At 40.4% G+C, this 14,847-nt stretch overlaps 1 protein-coding gene across 1 annotated transcript in view; it reads left to right on the top strand.

The window, feature by feature from the left end:
* The first annotated feature begins 434 nt into the window (after positions 1–434).
* opn7b (opsin 7, group member b) overlaps positions 435–14,847 on the top strand; it is a 90,183-nt gene continuing 75,770 nt past the window's right edge. The window contains exon 1 of the mRNA XM_075475699.1: positions 435–649. The gene's annotated coding sequence lies outside the window, so the exon portion shown is untranslated. The remainder of the gene's footprint in view (positions 650–14,847) is intronic.

Genomic DNA, 14,847 nt, shown 5'->3' with positions numbered 1-14,847 from the left:
TAGTGGCTCATACCCTTTCTTGGTGTCGTACACCATGTACAGTTGAATATTTAAAATGAGTGCAGGATCGATGTGGACATAGATATCAGAACAGAAAAAAAAGCAACTCGTTGGAAAAGAGGTATGAAATCCATAGGAAAGACTGTAAGTCAAGATTACACAGAACGCACGAGGTGTGATTATAAAGTGGGGCATAGAGGCTGAAACTGACAGACGTGCATGCCAGTGTGTGTTTGTGTGAGAGAGGGAGGAGATGCAGTGTGGAGAATGCGTCTGCTAGAGGAGATTTAAGAGGAGAGTGAGAGCAGAGCAGCAGAGAAGGGACTGGGGAGAGAGCGGGAGCTGCAGACTGAGAGAAAAAGGGACAAGAGAGTGAGAGGAGGAGAGTGCAAAGACCAGCAGCCGCACGTCTGCCTCTATCCGTCGCCTTCTGGATCTCCCTGAGCACAGCTGCCGGGCTGCTGCCGACTTGCGAGTGGAGCCTGAGTGCTTAGTACATGCCAGAGTTTCCCTGTGGCTATGCATTAAATCTGTGTTCAACTCTGCTGGTTATAGTACTGCCACATGAGTGAAGGTTGGACCAGCTTCGATCTGGACTTGACTAAACACCCATGAGCCCCAGTCAACGCTGGCATACCCTCTCATTAAGGTAAGCAGATGGTGTTTTATTGACAATAAATGGTGTTTAAATGTGACTTAAACAGTATGCTTATCTTTGTAATATATTATATTCATCATCATTTTGAAAATAACTCTAAAACCAGTAAGAGTTTTATTATATAAGAATGGTTGGTCAATTTAAAACTGAATGCTGTACAGTGCATCACATTGCATGTCCCGAGCTCAAGTTTCACTGTTTACTGTGTGTTCTCTGATCTGCTTTAATATGTGTACAAGCATCTTGATGGACTTGCCTATATCAAGTGATTGACCCCTGCAGTTTATCTTCACAGCACGTGCGCTTGTGTAATCACTTTACTTGACGTTATTAGCTGTTGATTCTGTCTTGGTCTGATGAGGCTGGAACAGTTCATGGTATTTTGCATAATCTTTGTATTAATTTTGAAGCCTCAGCACCTATTACTCACACATGCATTATAGGTTAACCGAGCCCATATTCAATTCTGTGTGCTTTATCGGGGCATTTAAGCGAGTTCAAGTTGCTTGTGCTCTGTCATGCGGGGTGCAATAGTTATGACATACAGTAACAGTTCTCTCACATAAATATTTACAAAACACATTTGAGTGGCTTACACTGTACAGTGAGTAAATACAAAATACTCCTGTAATAAACTATATCAAGTTTGAAGTATTTACAATGAGGCAATATTTTGGAGTCCTCTTCTTCATGGGACATGCTTTTGCCTGTCACTTTGTTGTACGTCTTTAAAAAAAAAAATGTGCTTGCAACTGAGACACTCATAAAATACAAATAGGGTCTCCCAATGCAGCTTCCCAAAATATACATACCGCCGTTCAGTAATGTGAGCTTTAGCTATCAGAAGATCTCTCTACTGCTGGATCTTTCTCTCTCGTGTTTACGTCCAATGTGTCTTCTTACTGTATTTGCTTTTACACTTGAACCTGGACATGTTACATAGAGATCCTTCGTAAGCACGTCTGTGTGGAGGATAACTGCTGTATTTTAGAAATATTCTCTAATTGATTAGCTGACTGACAGTGGCATGAACTGAATAGTCAGTCTGATTTATCTAATTAATTCTGTACAGTTTTGGTGCTGCTTCCTTAAACTGCAGCACAACACAACAGCAGGCACAAATCACTGAATCAAATATGATTGCCTTCAAGCCTTTTTGTTCTCTAATTAAATCATAGCTGGAATAAATCTTTTTACGAGGTGTTTTAGTTTTTATAAAAAATTGTTAGTGAGCAGTGAAGCCACTTGAGGGACTACTATTTTGAGAGTCAGAGTATGAATGACAGCACCAGAAATGCCAGACATTTGCATCACACAAGGTTATTTGATTATTATGGGTGTATGTGCACTGCATGTCCTGTCAAGTGAAGGACCAGACATCCCAGTATCCTATGCTGCTGATATTCTACATGACCCTGCCAGCTGCAATAATAATTAGGCTGCCCACATCCAGTATCGAATATTAGACACAGAGCTTTGTCATGCCTGCTGCCACCGTTTCTGGAGGAAACCTGTAATGCTCACTGCTCACGTGATGGTCAGGACCACAGTGGAAGTAAAGGCTGCAGCCTGAAAGTCTGAGCAATGAAATGTCAAAGTTGAGGACAAAGTTGTCTTTGTAACACAAGGAACTTTCTTTCTCGTTTAAAAAAAAAAAAAAAAAAAATCAGAAGAATGTTGGGAAAGTAAAAAGGGGGCTGGATTTCTACCACAGTTTGATGTGTTCAAACACATGCACATAGTTTAAAATGAAAACAAGAGGGAATCATCTTGTTGAAAGTGACTAACGTTCAGTCACTTAAATAGTGGACGGACTGAAAAATAGCCAGTTAGGACTTTAAGTCATTTTAATTTGCTTAAGAAAAAAAAGAGTCTAGATTTGATTGTCATGAACTGTTAGGGCATATACTGTAAGTGTGAGCTCCATGTGAAACAGTTTGTCAGTTAATGCATTTGTGGGCTGGCAACTCTTATGATGATTGTCATTCTTTTCTATGCAGTCACGGTAAACACCTACATATCAAATATGAGGATTTTTACCTTTTCTCTTGTCTATGATAGTAACTGATTATCTTGGGGGCAATTATTGTTTAATAGGAAACTAATGGCATTTGACAGTGTCAGTTGGAAAACTGTGTTGAATAATCATCATGTTTATTGACTTTTTTCGTTACTAACAGACCAAACAATTAATCAGTTGTAAATAGTCATCCTATCAAAGTGAAGCAATTATTTGGTGCAGCTACGTGGTGAAAACATCTGTTTTGCTTGAATTGTGATTTCTGACGATTTAAAGAAAACACTAGAAGGAATGTATCCACGTTTGCTTGGTGCATGTCTATTTATGTAAGTCTGGGCCTACTTTATCTGTCTTTTGACTTTATATAAATAACCCATGACGTAACCCATGCACACCCACTCTGTGACGATAGGTTACAGAGGTGTCATTATGAGCAGCAGTTGTGGGAGGGGAGGCATTTTGCAATGACGATCCAGGAGGAGTGAAAGACTGAGTCTACAATAATCAGGTTTATGGAGCAGATGAATGGGAAGTCCAATGTCGCTGTGAACTAAGAAGGTAATATTTTATTGGAGTGTGTTCATGCTCCGTGGCAGAAGCATCATGTATGTGCCACGGCATCCCAGATAATAGCCTTGTGTCCGTTCTTCTCTCATAACAAATCTCTTGTCGTACTGACGTTTGATAGGGTGGTATTGTTTGGATTTTGTAGGAATACTCATTTGATATTTTTTGCTGTAAAACATGAAAACATGATTACCAAAACCAAGTGTAAGTGGTCACTGACATAGTGTAGGAGTGCATAATAAATGAGCTCTCATTACTGCTCCAATATGAGTACTTTGTCATGCATGCAGTGGTTACACCCATACGCAACTTCACAAAGAGGGTCATCTATCCTTTGACTTATGAAACCAACCATCCCCCACAGTCTAAGTCAATTTCCTGTGCTCTATTTGGGGTTGACAGACACAATGTCCATGAGCTCCGCTTTTTAAAGGATGAACTGAAAACACTTAGTAAGGAGAGTGAACCTTCCTTTTAAAATTGTGTTAAGAAAATGTTTTGTTTCATCCACCATAATTGCCAAATGATGCAATCATAACATAATCCCACTGTTTGTTTGGAAAGCCTCCAGTGATTTCAGGACTAGCCTGCTGTATATTGTATCTGCAATCTGCTAACTCCCTATGAGCTTAACCGCTCTCTGAGATCCTCTAGCAGGGCTCTACTAATGGTTCCTAATTCTTGAGTTCTCACAAAATGAGAGTAGTGATGCTGGTCTCTTTAGCAGTCAACCTTTCGGTTTGGAGACCTCTGAGTAATTTTTTTTTTCAAATATGCTCTCTTGGTGTCACTGTTGTGACAGATGGTACTAAATGAAGTGAAAGCCGGATGATGATTTTTGTTGTAATGAGATTATTTTATATTAAGTTAAGTGTATGTACCATGGAACCAGTGTGTAATTTTGGGTCAGTTTAGTGGAAAAGGTTAAATAGATATAGTGTTTATAAATCTGTCCCCAGATGGCACAGCTCACTTTGTAGATATATATATATAAAAAAACACAGTATAAATAAGAGATCACAGAAACATACTGAATTTGAAACATTGTACCTAATAGATAAAAGTGGAGAATTTAGTGTAAGTAGTCTTTAGAGCCCGAGTAAGTGCAAAAGTTTTGATGGATTTTGATTTCATATCTTGTAAAGATGGTAAGAATAGAAGAAGAACAAGTAGTAAACTATGCTCTCACTTTAAAACAGATTAAACAGCTGATTTCCTTTCTCAAAAATCTTTGAAGGTCTCTCACTTAAAGTCTTCAGGATCCAGAAGCCTTCAAATCCACAGGAGTCACAATTACGACGATGTGACGTGGAACTTGGAGGAGTACAATACACGTTGAAATGAAAAGCAGTGCATTTTCCTACTCCTGTGATTACATCTATATATAAAGGAATGCTTGTTCAGAAATGTATGCATGAGAATTCCAAGACCCTTTGAGCACTCTGACTGAAGGACAACTTTGGTTCAGTGTTTAACAAAGAAGCCTTTAAAATTTATCTTCATGGGGGGAAAGAATTGTACAGTCCATTTACAAACCATATCATTCCCAAACCTCAGATTTTCAATATGTATGACAATCCATTTTCTATTCTTTGGATGTTGTTCTTGTGAAATGGTTTGTCATGAGGATGAACATACAAAGCTGCCATTGAAATCTGACTGTTTATCCCCTGCACAGTGCCAAACTTTTGCCACAATTGCTGCAATTTAGCATCTTTTTCTGTGACATCAAAGTCTGGTACGAAGTTTGTGTCCTCCTGTCAACTTGTACCTTTTTATATAATGCTCAGCGTTGGGAGTTTAGGGAGCGAGAACACATTTTGCCCTGCAATTTTCTTTACACAACTTGCAGCCTTTGATCATGTGTCATGTAATGGCAGGGTTGCACAATGAAGAAGAATTAAATATAATCATTTTTGTCTTAAAAGTTTGCTGCCACTGCAAATTAAATATGCATATGCCTCAAATTGGTTTCCTTTTTCAAGAGAGCAAGGTCTGACAGAAACCAGTTGAAAATACATTGCCATCAGTAATTATGGTATATTTTTTTGTCACCCATCTACGGGCTTCTTGATACTCTTAACTTCCCCTTGATATTATCAGAAAAAAATAAATGAATACATTTTATTCATTGCATAATGTGTATTATTTAGGTACTGATTATAAGAGGATATGTAAACGCTGCATGTTTAGTTTGAATGTAGTATTTAAATCGGTGGCTAAAGTAGAGGGCAGAAGTGTAGCTCGATAGCATTTTATTAATAGGTAATGCATTAGCCATTTATGTGCATTTTATGTGACTTGAATGCGGAATTGGGAAACTACTGTGCGACAGAGTTGTAGGTCCTTGCCAAATAATACTCTGTGGCCTTCATTAACTCTGTCCTGAATTATTTTTTTCATTTTCTGTGAGGGAAAATTTGTTTTTCCTTCTCCATGTGGGGCTGCGCTGGAGCTGCTGCAACACAAAAAAAAAGTGAAATCACTTCTACTTTAAATTTAGTAAATTTCAGTTACCGGTAAATGAATTTCACGCATTATACACCTAACACTGGCTGGAGGCAGAAAAATAGGATTGTGGTTCCCATTAAAACTGTATGCTGCTTGCTGAACAACAAGCCCTGGATCATCAGCTATGTCAAGGACATCCTTAACAGGAAGAAGAGGGCATTCAAGGATGGTGACAGAGATGAGCTGAAGCGCGTACAGGGGGAACTCAAGGTCCGGCTGAGAGAGGCAAAGGAGGAATACAGAAGGAAGGTGGAACAGAAGCTGCAGCGGAACAACATGAGGGAGGTCTGGGATGGCTTGAAAACCATCACAGGGGGTCGATGTGGAGGTGGTCAGGACATACAAATATCTGGGGCTGCAGATGGATGACAGGTTGGACTGGACAGCAACGATAGACTCGATACACAGGAAAGGACAGAGCTGTCTGTACTTTCTGAGAAGGCTGGGGTCCTTCAACAGCTGCAAAAAACTGCTGCAGATGTTCTACCAGTCATCTGCCCGACTGGACAGAGTGGTGAGGAGAGCTGGCTCAGTGGCGGGAACAGAGCTGGACTCTCTGGTGACAGTGGCAGAGAGAAGGACCCTGGACAAACTGCTGTCCATACTGGACAACGCCCACCACCCTCTGCACAACACCTTCATCAGGCAGAGGAGTTTGTTCAGTGGCAGACTGCTGTCTCAATCCTGCTCCACCAACAGACCCAAAAACTCTTTTGTTCCTCTGGCCATCAGGCTGTACGACAGCTCTCAGTGATGGCACTTCTGAATTTCCCTGGTCACTTTATATTTCACTTTCGTCTTACTTCACTGGTCACTTTATATTTTTTAAACTGTTTTTTTAAATAGTTTTTTTAAATTTTTAGATTGTTTTTAAAGTGTTTATAATTGTATAAACATTTGTATTGCTTTATGTCTTGCTACTGGATGCTTGAATTTCCTTCGGGATCAATTAAGAATCTATCTATCTATCTATCTATCTATTCTCATGTTCATTAAGAATATCACTTCATTTGTAGAGCATGTTGAACGCTGGATAAACATTGGACAAAAGTTACAAAAGCAGAAAATTAAGAAAATGTGTGGCTTTGCTCCAAAATAATGGGATGTGTTATTTTGGTTTGGCCTGCTGATTTGGCTCATTTATTCTACAAACACAGTGCCAGTTGAAGCTGAAGCACACGCTTTGATAAACAACAATAACTGTTCTTTGGAACATGCAGTGAAAAATCGTACTTATTCGGCCAGCTGTGACTCAGTCAAATCTGAACATGTAGACATAATGCGCCGTTTTGGGTTTACTTTAACTCATGCTTTTTGGCCGTATCCTTTTCTCTGATATGAGATATGTATACATTTCCTGTGTGTTTAAAAGTCAGGGAAAATCATTGGATAAATACGATACATGCATGGAATTGTTTTCTTGTCTGGGCGGGAGTTGACGACTGCCTCTGTCTTCATGATTATGCTGTATATGTTTTCCAGTAAAATATGTCATTAATTGATTAATTAGTCTTACTGAGGAAATTGTTTATGAATTATCAAGAGCTGCACTGCGTGGAGCTGGCAGATCCAGTCTGGAACAGTGGGAGTGGTGTTGCGCTAAACAGAGGATGAGCTCTTTTTCCTGCGGCTGTGCAGTAGCAGAATCGAGGCTGGTGAATAATTTGAAAAAATTATATACAACTACGATTAAGGGTAAGAGCATATAAAAATAGTTCACAAATTGAATCACACAGTTACTGTGCTGGGAGTTATTATCGTAATTCCACGCTGTTGTCAGTGAGTATTACAAACCAGTGCAGTGGATATGCATTTATTCAAAGTGGCCGCGTCTTTACAGGGAATAAAATACATCCTGGATGTTGTCCAAGCAGATATTTTTCCTTTAATTGTGACCTTCCTACAAGTGACACATTGATATGAAGTTAATGTCTGTCCACCTGGCAGAGAGCTAAGATCACATTTTGGCCTCTGCCCAAATTAAGTGGTTTATTGGAAAATGCATGGTACATTATATTAATTACACTGAGAACATTTTTCCTCAAGTTCAATATTGTGATTTTGCTGATATGGAATTACTTTTAGCTTCATCCTAAATCTGGAGTAAGACTAACATTAACATTAATTATATGGTTTGGGGGCAATTTGCATGTTTTTCCAAAGTTTTTCACATGTCAAATGGGGATTGTGAGGATGCCACAGGCATAGATTTCACAAAGGACAAGGGTTAGCAGGGGTTATTGTGATTATGAATCACTCCAATCACCAAGTGGTTGCTATGCTCCAAGAGGAGCTTTGGACCCTCAGCCAGAAGCTCACAACTGGATCAGACTTTCACTTAATTCCTCAGGCTTCACTGAATCAAGACTCTTTTCATTTGTCTTTTTTCTCTCTACAAGACCCTGTGAGAAATGCACGGTTCACACACACACACACACACACACACACACACAACCTCCCCACCTCCATCTTTCCCTTAGCTGACATTTAGCAGCTTGTCACTTTGTTAAAGTCCGAGGAATGCAGCAATATTGACATTTGAAAAAAGTGGCAGAGTATCCCTGAGTTCTGCTTAATGTCGTAGTGTGACAACAGCGATTATAATTCGACAAAATGGTTAAATGTACATTGACATTTGACACTAATATTGCATACAAAATGTGTCTGAATTAGTGTCATGTTCATTACTGTAAACAAAAGCTTATTAACGCAGGTTAGAGGGAGTTTGAAACAGAATCAGTGCTGCAAACTATATCAAAACAATACTCTAACCCAACACCCCCACCTGTCTCCCAACTCTCCTACCAAAAATACACACATGTTGACTGCTGTTATGTAAATATCATGGAAATTTCTGCATAGGAATGGCACAAGAAAATCCACGAGAGACTGAGAAATATAAACTTCAAATGTTTAAGCATGTCTTCAAATGCTTTGTTGTGACAAGTTCCCGTCATTCCTGTTATTTGGTCTCCTCTCACTGAGTGACACAAACTGCCAGTTTAAAAATAAAACTTTAATTGCAACAGTAAGCCCTGGCCCTGGCTGAGCAGCTGCTTTTTCCATTTCTCTGTCAGAGTGTTATGTGTGTGTCTATAATGTGGTGTGTAGGATTCAGTTGACAACGTAATAAATTCAATTACATATTACGACATACTGGTTGTTTGCTAAATACTGTCAGTTGGTGTGATGTTGTATTGAGCACAGTTTCCTGTATTTTTAATCAATATTGGTGCTCTTCTTCTAATCAGGTTGAAAAAATGGCTTTGACGTTTACATTTAACTACATGTGGAATCTACACCACACTGATGATAATGTAGTACATATGCTGAGATGTTAAGCAGAGATTGGGTAGTTTTCCTCCGGGCAGAACAGAACCTTTGGGACTGACAGGGACATCTGCCATATACAGTACTACAGAAAAGAAACATGCTTTGGCTTTGGTACGGCATCTGTGTATGTGTTTAAATACCCATGTGTGAGTCTGTGTGAGCACGGTCATCCCCGAGGGAAGTTGCATCCTGAATGACAAGCAACCAAATGTCAGCTATGCTTATCCTCTTGTACATATGCAGACTTTCACTTCCAGGTTAGACTGTATGAACAACAAGAACATGGTGTTAAACACAGACACCGGCATGTAAACAAAGGTGTGAAAAGCACATACATACATTTAAATGCTTATTATCAGTCACAATGTGAATAAGATCTGCTCACCTGCCTCCCTCACTGTTTGACTCATGACTTATTTAGTTTGTTTCAGCCCAACTTTGCAAGCCAGAATATAAAAACTATATTATTATGTGTCATGTAGCGGCATTCTTCACTCTTATGTCAGTCACACAAACCCTGTGTAGTTGGTTACAAATATCTACCCAAACAGCAAGCAAAACATTTGATTTATTAGATATGTAAAAACAGAGTCTTTTAGGCAGGCTCAGAGTGCAGCTGTGTAGACTCAGGATTATTTCTTGCTGAACCCGTACTTATTACATTTTCTATTGTTTTAAATTTAAAACCTTCACTTTCACTTGCTGTCGCATTGGGTATAGGCACATATTTTGCCACAAAAAGCCACTGTGAGGAGAGCACAGGGCTGGAGTGTTACTGAGTTTCCGCTCTGGAGTTTCAAATGCCAGTCCAGCCTATTATTTATTGATGTGGAGGATATTGAATAAATAGAAGAATTGTTTAGTACAAATTTCTGTCACTTTCTAAATTATTAGTTGGCCTATTGTAGTTCAGTTATGGTCTACTGTTTCACTTCTATCTAAGTGCGTTGGTTTCTGAAACTTCATCTCTGTCTCATTGTCAGTAAGACATGAGGATTTTCTGTTCAGTGACATTAAGACCACTAAGTGTTCCTGAGCCAGTGAATAGGTTTTTACAGCTTTTATATCTTAGAAATATATTAAAGTTGCAATGCAGCATTTTTTAATATGTAAAATGTAAAATGCATTATTAGGACTGAATAGACTACATCTAATTATGATTCACATGATAAACCTCCAAATTTTTTATTTTTAAAATTTGTTAATTGAAACGTTATAAATGTGAATTAGAAGAAAAAAAAACTTGGGAAACTGGAGTATGTGATCTCAACCGCTCACACATGTCTGAACAGCTCATTCACTCGGTTCTCTGTGACAGTCGGCTAACTTCACACAGAGTTTGTTACTGCTAGTTTTGTGCAACATAGCAGGATATTTATCAGATTTTGATGACGTGGACGATGACTTTGACTACGATGGACGTCCTTACCGGAGTGAATAAGCGGCGCACATTGATGCAGTCATTCCACTAGATGCATGTCTAGAAAGCTTTCTATAAGCCCCCCAATAGCCCCGAATAACAACAACAGGGCAGCTATGAGCTAACAGTGTAATAGTACGCGTTCATTCATTAATTCGGCTTAAAGTATTGGTGAAATAAAGACACATAATGCCTTATTTAGAGGCTGTACTGTCTATGCCCTGTTCTCTCCTGTTATATGGATATACACGGATCTCGAGTGATCTAAATATCTTCCGAAGGACCCGGACTTTCATCAAACTGTTATCGGTGAATAGATGAACGTATTTTATGCCAGAAATATGGTCCAGGTTTAAAAAAAAAATAATAACTTCCACTTTGACCTTAATGCTTACTCTAACATGATTATAACCTAATTCTTACCCCAAGCCACGTCTATTCTCAAAACTAACTCTGTAGCCATGGTGACAAAATTGGTGTCCCCAACCTTTACAGAAAGTCCCCATAAATTGGTAATAGCCGCTTTCGGACAGACCGTTCTAAGAAAGTAGTTATCAGAACTACCCTCCTCGAATTTCGTTCTGATAACTATCCTTCCCCAGCGGAACTGTTTCAGTCTGCATTCGCACATGAGTCGGGACCTGATAGGGACTGATGCGCCGCGCGCAGCCGTCTGCTTCAGTGACGTGTTAGCCATTAGCCGTTTAGCGCTACATTCAAACACAAAACAAAACGGTAAAAGTAAGGAGAGTAGAAAAAACACCACCAAGAAGCTCATATGGAGAGTGGGGAGGCCACCGTGTTTATGGTCTGCATGATGGTGATATTAATCATGGACAATCACATCAGGCGTCTAATATCGAGGCTGGAAGAGCTCACAGAGAGAGTCAGGAGAATTCTTTTTCATTTCATGAAGGAAGAAAGGAGAGCAGAGCGCTGCAGACAAATGAGACCAGTGTAAGTTTAACTTATTAAACACCCACCGGTTGTGTCTGTGTCATATGAGGAAACATTTCAGCCGTGATAGCATGACATGGGGCGTAGCTACCGACCACCACACACCTTCGTTAGATTAGTTCTATAGAACTATGAAAAGACCCGACCTCGGAGAAGGAGCTAAATAGTTATAGGAACTAAGGGAGAAAGCCCCGAGTTCCTGTATGTCCGAACACGGGAGAAAACGGCCCCGCGGATTAAAAGGTTATTAGAACTGCCAAAGGTTCCTACAGTCCGAAAGCGGCTATTAAGTCAGATTTGCAGCCCTACCATATGGGGAAAAAAGAATACACACGCCACGCACAAAGAAACACATGCACTTATTTATCTATATAGTGCACAACATGCTTTGCCATCATCAAAGAACAGCAACTCTTATCATTCAGTCATGAAAGATGACAAACTGCTATCAAGAAGCATCCTTGATAACATCTCATATTTGTATGACCCTCTGTTTTCGCTCATAATCCTCCCTATATTTATTCAGCCATCCATCCATTTTTAACACCTGCTTAATCCAACTCAGCATCATGGGGGGGGGGGGGGGGGAAGGGGGGGGGGGGGGGTAGCCAGAGTACCCAGCGTGAACCCACACATACACGGAGGAGAGCATGCAAACTCCACGCAGAAAGGCCCGCTGGGGATTCAAACCAGGAACCTTCTAGCTGTGAGGGGACGGTGCTAATCATCACACTACCATGCAACCCTCTATATTCATTCAAAATAAAATACTAAAAACAAAACTCCACTAAATGGAATTATTTCACATGTTCCTACACATTTATATAAATACTTTACACTACTAATTGCCCTGTCACACTGTTGCGTATGAGAGAAGCGTATGAGAGAAGCGTATGAAAATTATACTATTATTAAAAGTCCTTGAAAATAAAGAATTGTGCGTATACTTACCGTATTGAACCTATGAGTAGCGTATGAGTAGCTTATGGTCAGGGTATTGACAGCGTATGGCCAGCGTATGAACAACGTATAACCAGCGTACTCTGCGTAGGACTAGCGCATGAGTAGCATATCAACTGCGCATGCCCAGCGTACGTTTCAATGCGCCTATATCAGCAGCCTTTCCACATTGCTCCATTATTGCAGTAGACGACGCACTATCAACATCTCTCGAGACCTTCATCTCGGTCATGCCTCCCAAGAAGCAATCGTAGTTTGCCCGGGCCCTGGGCCGAGGTCAAGGAAAAGGCAAAAAAACACAAGATTCATTCTCACCCAAACCTGCTGAAATGCCTGATGCACCTGCGGCTGATGAGTTACATGCTTCTGAGCGATCAAGATCCCCAACTCCTCCTCCTGACCGCTCCCGTGAATCGTCGGATGGAGGCGGCAGACGGGCGGAGGCTATAAATACGCTAGCTGTACGGTACACCTTCATGCCAACATATGGCAATTTATGTCCAGCGTTCTCGACCTATCAGTAACGTACCTATATCGTACCTCTAGCGTATTCAGCGTATGCCTAGCGTATGCTTAGCGTATTAACCATACGCACAAAAGTTTTGAGCATGTTCAAAAATTTATTTCTGCCTCAGCGTATGCCAACGTATGCCAGCGTGCTTGAAACGTATACAACCTATGGCTAACGTTCCCCTAGCGTATGTCAGCGTATACCAGCGTATAAGTGATAATTTTCATACGCTGCCATATGCAACAGTGTGACAGGGCCATAACTCCCATGGGTATTATCACCAGTCTTTCAATCTCATTAACTCAAAAATGACTCATTTAATCATCTCTCTAGATTACGCTCTGAAGTTGGTTGAAAATTTCTCATTACTCACTGTCTCTGCTCCACATCTCTTCCATGACTTTTTTTGTGTGGTGAAAGATTACATCACATCTCTCCTCTACTCTCCCTCTGGATCTATGCCTCTCATGTCTATCTAATACAGAACCTAAGCTTCATTACTCACCTCCTTCTCTCAACACGATTATGCCATTGTGTAAGGTCTGCGGATAACAAAGTTAGAAGTCATCAGAGGTGCAGCAAAATGGATGCTCAGCACTTACAAATGAATTATTAAGTGGGTAAGAAGAGGAGAGGGATTAAGGATAGAAAGCACAAGGAGTGCTCCAAAAAGTATTTAGATTGCTTTTATCGAAAAAAAAAAATATCAGATTGTTGTGGTGGGTGCATTTTCTATCAAGACTTTGTTGATGATTTGAAGGTACCTACACATCTCTCAACCTTCTTTTGCTTATTCATGAAGTGTCTATTTGGACTGCTGACCAGCACCAGAAAATAAAGTACTGCTGCTTAAGAGATCATTTGGTCATACTGGCCGAACAATTGGGCTCTTGACCTTGATGCCCCGATCTCAACAGCAGCCCAATTCTAAAGCATTCGTCACATTAACTTCTAGAATTTACAGTTCACCATATATGTCTAAATGGCGGTGCTGCCTGAGCGTGCGGCAGCCTCTCTCAGCAGTAGTACAGTGCCTGGGTGTGTGTCTATGACCATGTCAGTGAATGGAGCGCGGAGATATGTTTATGATCGTCAGTGTCTCTTGGACATTGGTAAAAAAGACATGAAGTCAGACAGTCACCACTGGCTGGGCGTACTTAGTGTGCTGGGAATAGACCGTAGGACTGACTCTATGACAGCAACCACGCTTGGGGAAGCTCCAGCTACGAGACAATCACGCAAGCGGTGTGGGAGGGCACAGAAGTAGAGCAAGAAGGGAGGCTGTTGTTTAGCCTGCTCATCCATGACTGCACCGCCCACTTCAACACCAATAAAATGATCAAGTTCGCAGATGACATGACAGTGGTGAGTTTGATCAGCAATAATGATTAGCAGCTTGCACAACTTCCACCAAAATGTGAACAAAAGAGAAGGTGATAGACTTTAGGAGGGCTGATGAGCACCATCACACACCACTGACCACTGGTGGTGCTCAAGTGGAGAGAGTTGACAGCATTTAATTCCTGTCCTGAGTCCACCAGATGAACGATCTGACCTCTTCCACAAACACAACAGCCATTCTTTAAAAGGCAGGTCTACCCCCACCCCATCTCATCTTCTAAAGAGGCACAGTGGAATCTGTCCTCATGTATGGCCTTACCTCCTGGTTTGGCAGCTGCAAACACCTGGAAAAACATCAGCTGAGCAGGATAGTGAAAACATTTAATGTCCATTAAGGTACATTGTGTAAATAAATGACAAATAAAGCAATCTCTTGAACTTGATATATGGCGTTATAAGAAGTAATCAATAGACATTGTGTATCTGGTCATAATGTTCTAGCTCATTTGTGTACAATGAAGAAATTATAGCTAAAAGCTCAAGTTGCATACTGTTAAAGTAAGACATGA

This window comes from Odontesthes bonariensis, chromosome 10, assembly GCF_027942865.1.
Source record: "Odontesthes bonariensis isolate fOdoBon6 chromosome 10, fOdoBon6.hap1, whole genome shotgun sequence".
In the NCBI taxonomy this organism is placed as follows: Eukaryota; Metazoa; Chordata; class Actinopteri; order Atheriniformes; family Atherinopsidae; genus Odontesthes; species Odontesthes bonariensis.
This window is presented reverse-complemented; position numbering and strand designations above follow the sequence as displayed.